The sequence below is a fragment of the Aulostomus chinensis genome, chromosome 1, assembly GCF_037954235.1.
Source record: "Aulostomus chinensis isolate RoL2024-O1b breed Wild chromosome 1, RoL_Achi_v1.0, whole genome shotgun sequence".
NCBI classification, from domain to species: domain Eukaryota; kingdom Metazoa; phylum Chordata; class Actinopteri; order Syngnathiformes; family Aulostomidae; genus Aulostomus; species Aulostomus chinensis.
Genome location: NC_141320.1, coordinates 38,565,332 through 38,576,300, shown reverse-complemented (window position 1 = coordinate 38,576,300; position 10,969 = coordinate 38,565,332).

Genomic DNA, 10,969 nt, shown 5'->3' with positions numbered 1-10,969 from the left:
CCAAATGATGCTACAGTGATGTAGTGAGAGATGCTTAAAATCTCAAATGATGCAACAGTGATGTAGTGAGAGTTGCTACGATCCTCAAAATGATGCTACAGTAATGTATTAGGTTGCTAAAACCTCAAAATGATGCTACAGTGATGTAGTGAGAGTTGCTACGATCGTCAAAATGATGCTCCAGTGATGTAGTAAGAGTTGCTTAAAACCTTAAAATGATGCTGACAGTCATGTAGTGAGAGTTGCTACTATCCTCAAAATGATGCTAAAGTGATGTGATGAGAGTTGCTAAAAATCTCAAAATGATGCTGTAAGTAATGAAGTGAGACTTGCTACGAACCTCAATAATGCTACAGTAATGTTGTAAGTGTTGCTAAAAATCTCAAAATGATGCTAAAGTGATGTGGTGAGAGTTGCTAAAATCCTCAAAATGATGCTACAGTGATGTAGTGAGAGTTGCCACGATCCTCAAAATGATGCACCAGTAATGTAGTGAGAGTTGCTCCAAACCTCAAAATGATGCGACAGTCATGTGGAAAGAGTTGCTAAAAATCTCAAAATGATGCTAAAGTGATGTGGTGAGAGTTGAAAAAAAAAATCAAAATGATGCTGTCAGTAATGTAGTGAGAGTTGCTACGACCCTCAAAATGATGCTACAGTGATGTAGTGAGAGTTGCTAAAAACCTCAAAATGATGCTACAGTGATACAGTGAGAGTTGCTACTCATTGAAGAAATGATGCTAAAGTGATGTAGTGAGAGTTGCTTCATATCTCAAAATGATGCTACAGTGATGTGGTGAGAGTTTCTTAAAATCTTAAAATGATGCGACACTGATATGGTGAGAGTTTCTACTATCCTCCAAATGATGCTACAGTGATGTAGTGAGAGTTGCTTAAAATCTCAAATGATGCTACAGTGATGTCGTGAGAGTTGCTACGGACCTCAAAATGATGCTCCAGTGATGCAGTAAGAGTTGCTTAAAACCTCAAAATGATGCTGACAGTCATGTAGTGAGAGTTTTTAAGAACCTCAAAATGATGCTACAGTGATGTGGTGAGAGTTGATAGTAATTTCAAAATCATGCCAAAGTGATGTAATGAGAGTTGCTACTTACTTAAGAAATGATGCTACAGTGATGTGGTGAGAGTTGCTACGAACCTCAAAATGATGCTAAAGTAATGTGGTGAGAGTTGCGACGAACCTCAAAATGATTCTACAGTGATGTAGTGAGAGTTGCTACGATCCTCAAAATGGTGCTACAGTAATGTATTAGGTTGCTAAAACCTCAAAATGATGCTACAGTGATGTAGTGAGAGTTGCTACGAACGTCAAAATGATGCTCCAGTGATGTAGTAAGAGTTGCTTAAAACCTTAAAATGATGCTGACAGTCATGTAGTGAGAGTTGCTACTATCCTCAAAATAATGCTAAAGTGATGTGATGAGAGTTGCTAAAAATCTCAAAATGATGCTGTAAGTAATGAAGTGAGACTTGCTACGAACCTCAATAATGCTACAGTAATGTTGTAAGTGTTGCTAAAAATCTCAAAATGATGCTAAAGTGATGTGGTGAGAGTTGCTAAAATCCTCAAAATGATGCTACAGTGATGTAGTGAGAGTTGCCACGAACCTCAAAATGATGCACCAGTAATGTAGTGAGAGTTGCTCCAAACCTCAAAATGATGCGACAGTCATGTGGAAAGAGTTGCTAAAAATCTCAAAATGATGCTAAAGTGATGTGGTGAGAGTTGAAAAAAAAAATCAAAATGATGCTGTCAGTAATGTAGTGAGAGTTGCTACGACCCTCAAAATGATGCTACAGTGATGTAGTGAGAGTTGCTAAAAACCTCAAAATGATGCTACAGTGATCCAGTGAGAGTTGCTACTCATCGAAGAAATGATGCTAAAGTGATGTAGTGAGAGTTGCTTCATATCTCAAAATGATGCTACAGTGATGTGGTGAGAGTTTCTTAAAATCTTAAAATGATGCGACACTGATATGGTGAGAGTTTCTACTATCCTCCAAATGATGCTACAGTGATGTAGTGAGAGTTGCTTAAAATCTCAAATGATGCTACAGTGATGTAGTGAGAGTTGCTACGGACCTCAAAATGATGCTCCAGTGATGCAGTAAGAGTTGCTTAAAACCTCAAAATGATGCTGACAGTCATGTAGTGAGAGTTGTTAAGAACCTCAAAATGATGCTACAGTAATGTGGTGAGAGTTGCTTAAAACCTCAAAATGATGCGACAGTGATGTAGTGAGAGTTGCTACGGACCTGAAAATGATGCTCCAGTGATGCAGTAAGAGTTGCTTAAAACCTCAAAATGATGCTACAGTGATGTGGTGAGAGTTTCTTAAAATCTCAAAATGATGCGACAGTGATGTGGTAAGAGTTGCGAAAGACCTCAAAATGATGCTGACAGTAATGTGGTGAGAGTTGCTAAAAATCTCAAAATGATGCTAAAGTGATATAGTGAGAGTTGCTACGAACCTCAAAATGATGCTCCAGTGATGTGGTGAGAGTTGCTCCTATCCTCCAAATGATGCTACAGTGATGTAGTGAGAGTTGCTTAAAATCTCAAATGATGCAACAGTGATGTAGTGAGAGTTGCTACGATCCTCAAAATGATGCTACAGTAATGTATTAGGTTGCTAAAACCTCAAAATGATGCTACAGTGATGGAGTGAGAGTTGCTACGAACGTCAAAATGATGCTCCAGTGATGTAGTAAGAGTTGCTTAAAACCTTAAAATGATGCTGACAGTCATGTAGTGAGAGTTGCTACTATCCTCAAAATGATGCTAAAGTGATGTGATGAGAGTTGCTAAAAATCTCAAAATGATGCTGTAAGTAATGAAGTGAGACTTGCTACGAACCTCAATAATGCTACAGTAATGTTGTAAGTTTTGCTAAAAATCTCAAAATGATGCTAAAGTGATGTGGTTAGAGTTGCTAAAATCCTCAAAATGATGCTGCAGTGATGTAGTGAGAGTTGCCACGAACCTCAAAATGATGCACCAGTAATGTAGTGAGAGTTGCTCCAAACCTCAAAATGATGCGACAGTCATGTGGAAAGAGTTGCTAAAAATCTCAAAATGATGCTAAAGTGATGTGGTGAGAGTTGAAAAAAAAAATCAAAATGATGCTGTCAGTAATGTAGTGAGAGTTGCTACGACCCTCAAAATGATGCTACAGTGATGTAGTGAGAGTTGCTAAAAACCTCAAAATGATGCTACAGTGATACAGTGAGAGTTGCTCCTCATCGAAGAAATGATGCTAAAGTGATGTAGTGAGAGTTGCTTCATATCTCAAAATGATGCTACAGTGATGTGGTGAGAGTTTCTTAAAATCTTAAAATGATGCGACACTGATATGGTGAGAGTTTCTACTATCCTCCAAATGATGCTACAGTGATGTAGTGAGAGTTGCTTAAAATCTCAAATGATGCTACAGTGATGTAGTGAGAGTTGCTACGGACCTCAAAATGATGCTCCAGTGATGCAGTAAGAGTTGCTTAAAACCTCAAAATGATGCTGACAGTCATGTAGTGAGAGTTGTTAAGAACCTCAAAATGATGCTACAGTGATGTGGTGAGAGTTGATAGTAATTTCAAAATCATGCCAAAGTGATGTAATGAGAGTTGCTACTTACTTAAGAAATGATGCTACAGTGATGTGGTGAGAGTTGCTACGAACCTCAAAATGATGCTAAAGTAATGTGGTGAGAGTTGCTACGAACCTCAAAATGATTCTACAGTGATGTAGTGAGAGTTGCTACGATCCTCAAAATGATGCTACAGTAATGTATTAGGTTTCTAAAAACCTCAAAATGATGCTACAGTGATGTAGTGAGAGTTGCTACGATCCTCAAAATGATGCTACAGTAATGTATTCGGTTTTCTAAAAACCTCAAAATGATGCTCCAGTGATGCAGTAAGAGTTGCTTAAAACCTTTAAAAAATATGCTGACAGTCATGTAGTGAGAGTTGCTACTATCCTCCAAATGATGCTACAGTGATGTCGTGAGAGTTGCTAAAAATCTCAAAATGATGCTGCAGTGATGTCGTGAGAGTTGCTACTAATCTAAGAAATGATGCTACAGTGATGTGGTGAGAGTTGCTACTCACCTTAAAATGATGCTGACAGTGATGTCGTGAGAGTTGCTAAAAACCTCAAAATGATGCTACAGTGATGTAATGAGAGTTGCTAAAAACCTAAGAAATGATGCCACAGTGATGGGGTGAGAGTTGCTACTAATCTCAAAATGATGCTAAAGTGATGTAATGAGAGTTGCTACTAACCTAAGAAATTATTCTACAGTGATGTGGTGAGAGTTGCTACTAACCTCAAAATGATGGTGACAGTCATGTAGTGAGACTTGCTGCTAACCTTAAAATGATGCTGACAGTGATGTCGTGAGAGTTTCTTTGAACCTCAAAATGATGCTACAGTGATGTAATGAGAGTTGCGACAAACCTAAGAAATGATGCCACAGTGATGTAGTGATAGTTGCTAAAAACCTCAAAATGAGGCTCCAGTAATGTCGTGAGAGTTGCTACTATCCTCAAAATGATGCTAAAGTTATATGGTGAGAGTTGCTACTAATCTCAAAATGATGCTGAAAGTGATGTCGTGAGAGTTTCTACGAACCTCAAAATGATGCTACAGTGATGTAATGAGAGTTGCTACAAACCTAAGAAATGATGATACAGTGATGTGGTGAGAGTTGCTACTAATCTCAAAATGATGCTAAAGTGATGTTGTGAAAGTCGCTATGTACCTAAGAAATGATGCTCCAGTGATGTGGTGAGAGTTTTTACCGACCTCAAAATGATGCTAGAGTGATGTCGTGAGAGTTGCTACTAACCTAAAAATGATGCTTACAGTGATGTCGTTAGAGTTGCTACTATCCTCCAAAATGATGCTTCAGTAATGTAGTGAGAGTTGCTACTATCCTCAAAATGATGCTGAAAGTGATGAAGTGAGAGTTGCTACAAACCTCAAAAGGATGCTGACAGTGATGTAGTGAGAGTTGCTAAAAACCTGAAAATGATGCTACAGTGATGTGGTGCAAGTTGCTACTAATCTCAAAATGACGCGAAAGTAATGTAATGAGAGTTGCTACTTATTTCAAAATGAGGCTCCACTGATGTAATGAGAGTTGCTACTAACCTAAGAAATGATGCTACAGTAATGTAGTGAGAGTTACTACTAAATTAAAAATGATGGTGACAGTCATGTAGTGAGACTTGCTACTAACCTTAAAATGATGCTGACAGTGATGTCGTGAGAGTTTCTACGAACCTCAAAATGATGCTACAGTGATGTAATGAGAGTTGCTACTAACCTAAAAATGAGGCTCCAGTGATGTCGTGAGAGTTGCTACTATCCTCAAAATGATGCTAAAGTAATATAGTGAGAGTTGCTACAAACCTAAAAATGATGCTACAGTGATGTAATGAGAGTTGCTACTAACCTAAGAAATGATGCTACAGTGATGTCGTGAGAGTTGCTACTAACCTTAAAATGATGCTGACAGTGATGTCGTGAGAGTTTCTTCGAACCTCAAAATGATGCTACAGTGATGTAATGAGAGTTGCTAAAAACCTAAGAAATGATGCCACTGTGATGTAGTGATAGTTGCTACTAATCTCAAAATGATGCTAAAGTGATGTTGTGACAGTTGCTATGTACCTAAGAAATGATGCTACAGTGATGTGGTGAGAGTTGTTACCGACCTCAAAATGATGCTAGAGTGATGTGGTGAGAGTTGCTACGAATCTCAAAATTATGCTAAAGTGATGTTGTGAAAGTTGCTATGTACCTAAGAAATGATGCTACAGTGATGTGGTGAGAGTTGTTACCGACCTCAAAATGATGCTAGAGTGATGTCGTGAGAGTTGCTACTAACCTAAAAATGATGCTTACAGTGATTTCGTGACAGTTGCTACTATCCTCAAAATGATGCTGAAAGTGATGAAGTGAGAGTTGCTACAAACCTCAAAATGATGGTGACAGTCATGTAGTGAGAGTTGCTACGAACCTCAAAATGATGCTACAGTAATGTGGTGAGAGTTGCTTAAAACCTCAAAATGATGCTCCAGTGATGCAGTAAGAGTTGCTTAAAACCTCAAAATGATGCTACAGTGATGTGGTGAGAGTTTCTTAAAATCTCAAAATGATGCGACAGTGATGTGGTGAGAGTTGCTAAAAATCTCAAAATGATGCTAAAGTGATATAGTGAGAGTTGCTACTAACCTAAGAAATGATGCTACAGTGATGTGGTGAGAGTTGCTACGAACCTCAAAATGATGCTACAGTAATGTGGTGAGAGTTGCTACGAACCTCAAAATGATGCTCCAGTGATGTAGTAAGAGTTGCTACGAACCTCAAAATGATGCTGACAGTCATGAAGTGAGATTTGCTACTATCCTCAAAATAATGCTACAGTGATGTAGGAAGAGTTGCTAAAAACCTCAAAATGATGCTGCAGTGATGTAGTGAGAGTTGCTACTAATCTAAGAAATGATGGTAAAGTGATGTGGTGAGAGTTGCTTCAAATCTCAAAATGATGCTCCAGTGATGCAGTAAGAGTTTCTTAAAACCTTAATATGATGCCACAGTGATGTGGTGAGAGTTGCTATTAACCTAAAAAATGATGCTACAGTCATGTAGTGAGAGTTGCTAAAAACCTCAAAATGATGCTGACAGTGATGTAATGAGAGTTGCTACTAACCTAAGAAATGATGCTCCAGTGATGGGGTTTAGAGTTGCTACTAATCTCAAAATGATGCTAAAGTGATGTAATGAGAGTTGCTACTAACCTAAGAAATGATGCTACAGTGATGTGGTGAGAGTTGCTACTAACCTCAAAATGATGGTGACAGTCATGTAGTGAGACTTGCTGCTAACCTTAAAATGATGCTGACAGTGATGTCGTGAGAGTTTTTTTGAACCTCAAAATGATGCTACAGTGATGTAATGAGAGTTGCGACAAACCTAAGAAATGATGCCACAGTGATGTAGTGATAGTTGCTAAAAACCTCAAAATGAGGCTCCAGTAATGTCGTGAGAGTTGCTACTATCCTCAAAATGATGCTAAAGTTATATGGTGAGAGTTGCTACTAATCTCAAAATGATGCTGAAAGTGATGTCGTGAGAGTTTCTACGAACCTCAAAATGATGCTACAGTGATGTAATGAGAGTTGCTACAAACCTAAGAAATGATGCTACAGTGATGTGGTGAGAGTTGCTACTAATCTCAAAATGATGCGAAAGTGATGTTGTGAAAGTCGCTATGTACCTAAGAAATGATGCTCCAGTGATGTGGTGAGAGTTGTTACCGACCTCAAAATGATGCTAGAGTGATGTCGGGAGAGTTGCTACTATCCTCCAAATGATGCGACAGTAATGTGGTAAGAGTTGCTAAAAAACTCAAAATGATGCTAAAGTGATGTGGTGAGAGTTGAAAAAAAAAATCAAAATGATGCTGTCAGTAATGTAGTGAGAGTTGCTACGACCCTCAAAATGATGCTACAGTGATGTAGTGAGAGTTGCTAAAAACCTCAAAATGATGCTACAGTGATACAGTGAGAGTTGCTACTCATCTAAGAAATGATGCTAAAGTGATGTCGTGAGAGTTGCTTCAAATCTCAAAATGATGCTACAGTGATGTAGTGAGAGTTGCTTAAAATCTCAAATGATGCTACAGTGATGTAGTGAGAGTTGCTACGGACCTCAAAATGATGCTCCAGTGATGCAGTAAGAGTTGCTTAAAACCTCAAAATGATGCTGACAGTAATGTAGTGAGAGTTGTTAAGAACCTCAAAATGATGCTACAGTGATGTGGTGAGAGTTGATCGTAATTTCAAAATCATGCCAAAGTGATGTAATGAGAGTTGCTACTTACTTAAGAAATGATGCTACAGTGATGTGGTGAGAGTTGCTACGAACCTCAAAATGATGCTAAAGTAATGTGGTGAGAGTTGCTACGAACCTCAAAATGATTCTACAGTGATGTTGTGAGAGTTGCTACGATCCTCAAAATGATGCTACAGTAATGTATTAGGTTGCTAAAAACCTCAAAATGATGCTCCAGTGATGCAGTAAGAGTTGCTTAAAACCTTTAAAAATGATGCTGACAGTCATGTCGTGAGAGTTGCTACTATCCTCCAAATGATGCTACAGTGATGTCGTGAGAGTTGCTAAAAATCTCAAAATGATGTGACAGTGATGTAGGAAGAGTTGCTAAAAACCTCAAAATGATGCTGCAGTGATGTAGGAAGAGTTGCTAAAAACCTCAAAATGATGCTGCAGTGATGTAGTGACAGTTGCTTCTAATCTCAGAAATGATGCTAAAGTGATGTGGTGAGAGTTGCTAAAAATCTCAAAATGATGCTCCAGTGATGCAGTGAGAGTTGCTTAAAACCTCAAAATGATGCTGACAGTGATGTAATGAGAGTTGCTACTAACCTAAGAAATGATGCCACAGTGATGGGGTGAGAGTTACTACGAACCTCAAAATGATTCTACAGTGATGTAGTGAGAGTTGCTACTAATCTCAAAATGATGCTAAAGTGATGTAATGAGAGTTGCTACTAACCTAAGAAATGATTTTACAGTGATGTGGTGAGAGTTGCTACTAACCTCAAAATGATGGTGACAGTCATGTAGTGAGACTTGCTGCTAACCTTAAAATGATGCTGACAGTGATGTCGTGAGAGTTTCTTTGAACCTCAAAATGATGCTACAGTGATGTAATGAGAGTTGCGACAAACCTAAGAAATGATGCCACAGTGATGTAGTGATAGTTGCTAAAAACCTCAAAATGAGGCTCCAGTAATGTCGTGAGAGTTGCTACTATCCTCAAAATGATGCTAAAGTTATATGGTGAGAGTTGCTACTAATCTCAAAATGATGCTGAAAGTGATGTCGTGAGAGTTTCTACGAACCTCAAAATGATGCTACAGTGATGTAATGAGAGTTGCTACAAACCTAAGAAATGATGCTACAGTGATGTGGTGAGAGTTGCTACTAATCTCAAAATGATGCTAAAGTGATGTTGTGAAAGTCGCTATGTACCTAAGAAATGATGCTCCAGTGATGTGGTGAGAGTTGTTACCGACGTCAAAATGATGCTAGAGTGATGTCGTGAGAGTTGCTACTAACCTAAAAATGATGCTTACAGTGATGTCGTTAGAGTTGCTACTATCCTCCAAAATGATGCTTCAGTAATGTAGTGAGAGTTGCTACTATCCTCAAAATGATGCTGAAAGTGATGAAGTGAGAGTTGCTACAAACCTCAAAAGGATGCTGACAGTGATGTAGTGAGAGTTGCTAAAAACCTGAAAATGATGCTACAGTGATGTGGTGAAAGTTGCTACTAATCTCAAAATGATGCTACAGTAATGTAATGTGAGTTGCTACTTATTTCAAAATGAGGCTCCACTGATGTAATGAGAGTTGCTACTAACCTAAGAAATGATGCTACAGTAATGTAGTGAGAGTTACTACGAAATTAAAAATAATGGTGACAGTCATGTAGTGAGACTTGCTACTAACCTTAAAATGATGCTGACAGTGATGTCGTGAGAGTTTCTTCGAACCTCAAAATGATGCTACAGTGATGTAATGAGAGTTGCTAGTAACCTAAAAATGAGGCTCCAGTGATGTCGTGAGAGTTGCTACTATCCTCAAAATGATGCTAAAGTAATATAGTGAGAGTTGCTACGAACCTAAAAATGATGCTACAGTGATGTAATGAGAGTTGCTACTAACCTAAGAAATGATGCTACAGTGATGTCGTGAGAGTTGCTACTAACCTGAAAATGATGGTGACCGTCATGTAGTGAGAGTTGCTAAAAACCTCAAAAGGATACTGACAGTAATGTAGTATCCTTGCTAAAAACCTGAAAATGATGCTGACAGTGATGTAATGAGAGTTGCTATGAACCTAAGAAATGATGCTACAGTGATGTGGTGAGAGTTGCTACTATCCTCCAAATGATGCTGACAGTCATGTGAGCTTCATCAAGACCCAGGCCTCTATTTGTGGTCATGCATCATTGTGGCTGACCAATGGTCCAACTTCATCAGTCAGTCAGTCAGAGACATTAGCATTTGTCGGCCTGGCCTGCTGCCAAAGACTAACACTGCTTTAGTTGATTTACCTGTGCAGCCATGTCACACTCCTCTCGGCCACCTCCAAGGTCAGACGTCAGGTTAAACCAGCCAATGGCGGAAGAATCACTCTCAGAATCTGAAGCGCTCGTAGCTGCAGGGTTTTTCCACACAGCTTCTGTTGAGAGACAAAGTCCATCACTTGATTAACTCTCACCAACAGAAATGTGCAGTTTTCCACTCAGGACAGCTGCTGCATGCTGCTGTTTGTAAAAAGAAGGTCCAGTGGATCCGTTCAGTTCTACATTATTCAGCAGAGAGATGTCACCATTGAATAATGACCATATTTCCTAAAATTATAGCTCAACCACAGAGGGACCAGGCTACTAGAATGACCTCTGTTTACTAGAAGTGCTTCTCCTACGGTGGTGAACTCCTCAGCTGTCAGTGGAGTCAAATCTGTCTTCGAGAGGCCAGAGGTTCCCACACTGGTTCCCTCTCATCATGCAGCCCTGACAGCTGTGTGTGCTGTTCCAGCGTGTTGGCACCTCACTGATGAGTTTCAGGGTTGGCCCTCCCATCTGTTGCTGCACCTGAGCCAGCTTCTCCTTGGCTGTAGTGCTGATCTGAAGGATGTGACAGTGTTCCTGGCTTTGTGTCTGATGATGGAAGTGGGGATCTGATCACAGGATTTTCTGACTCCTAGATTCAGACGATGTGCAGTGCAGACTGAGTGGTGAATTTGGAGCTGTCTAGTGGATGCTGTCATGTTTGGTGCTGCGTCGCTCACAAGACACTGGACTTTGTTGGTGATGGCCCAGTCCTCCATCAGGCCTCTTTGGACTGGGG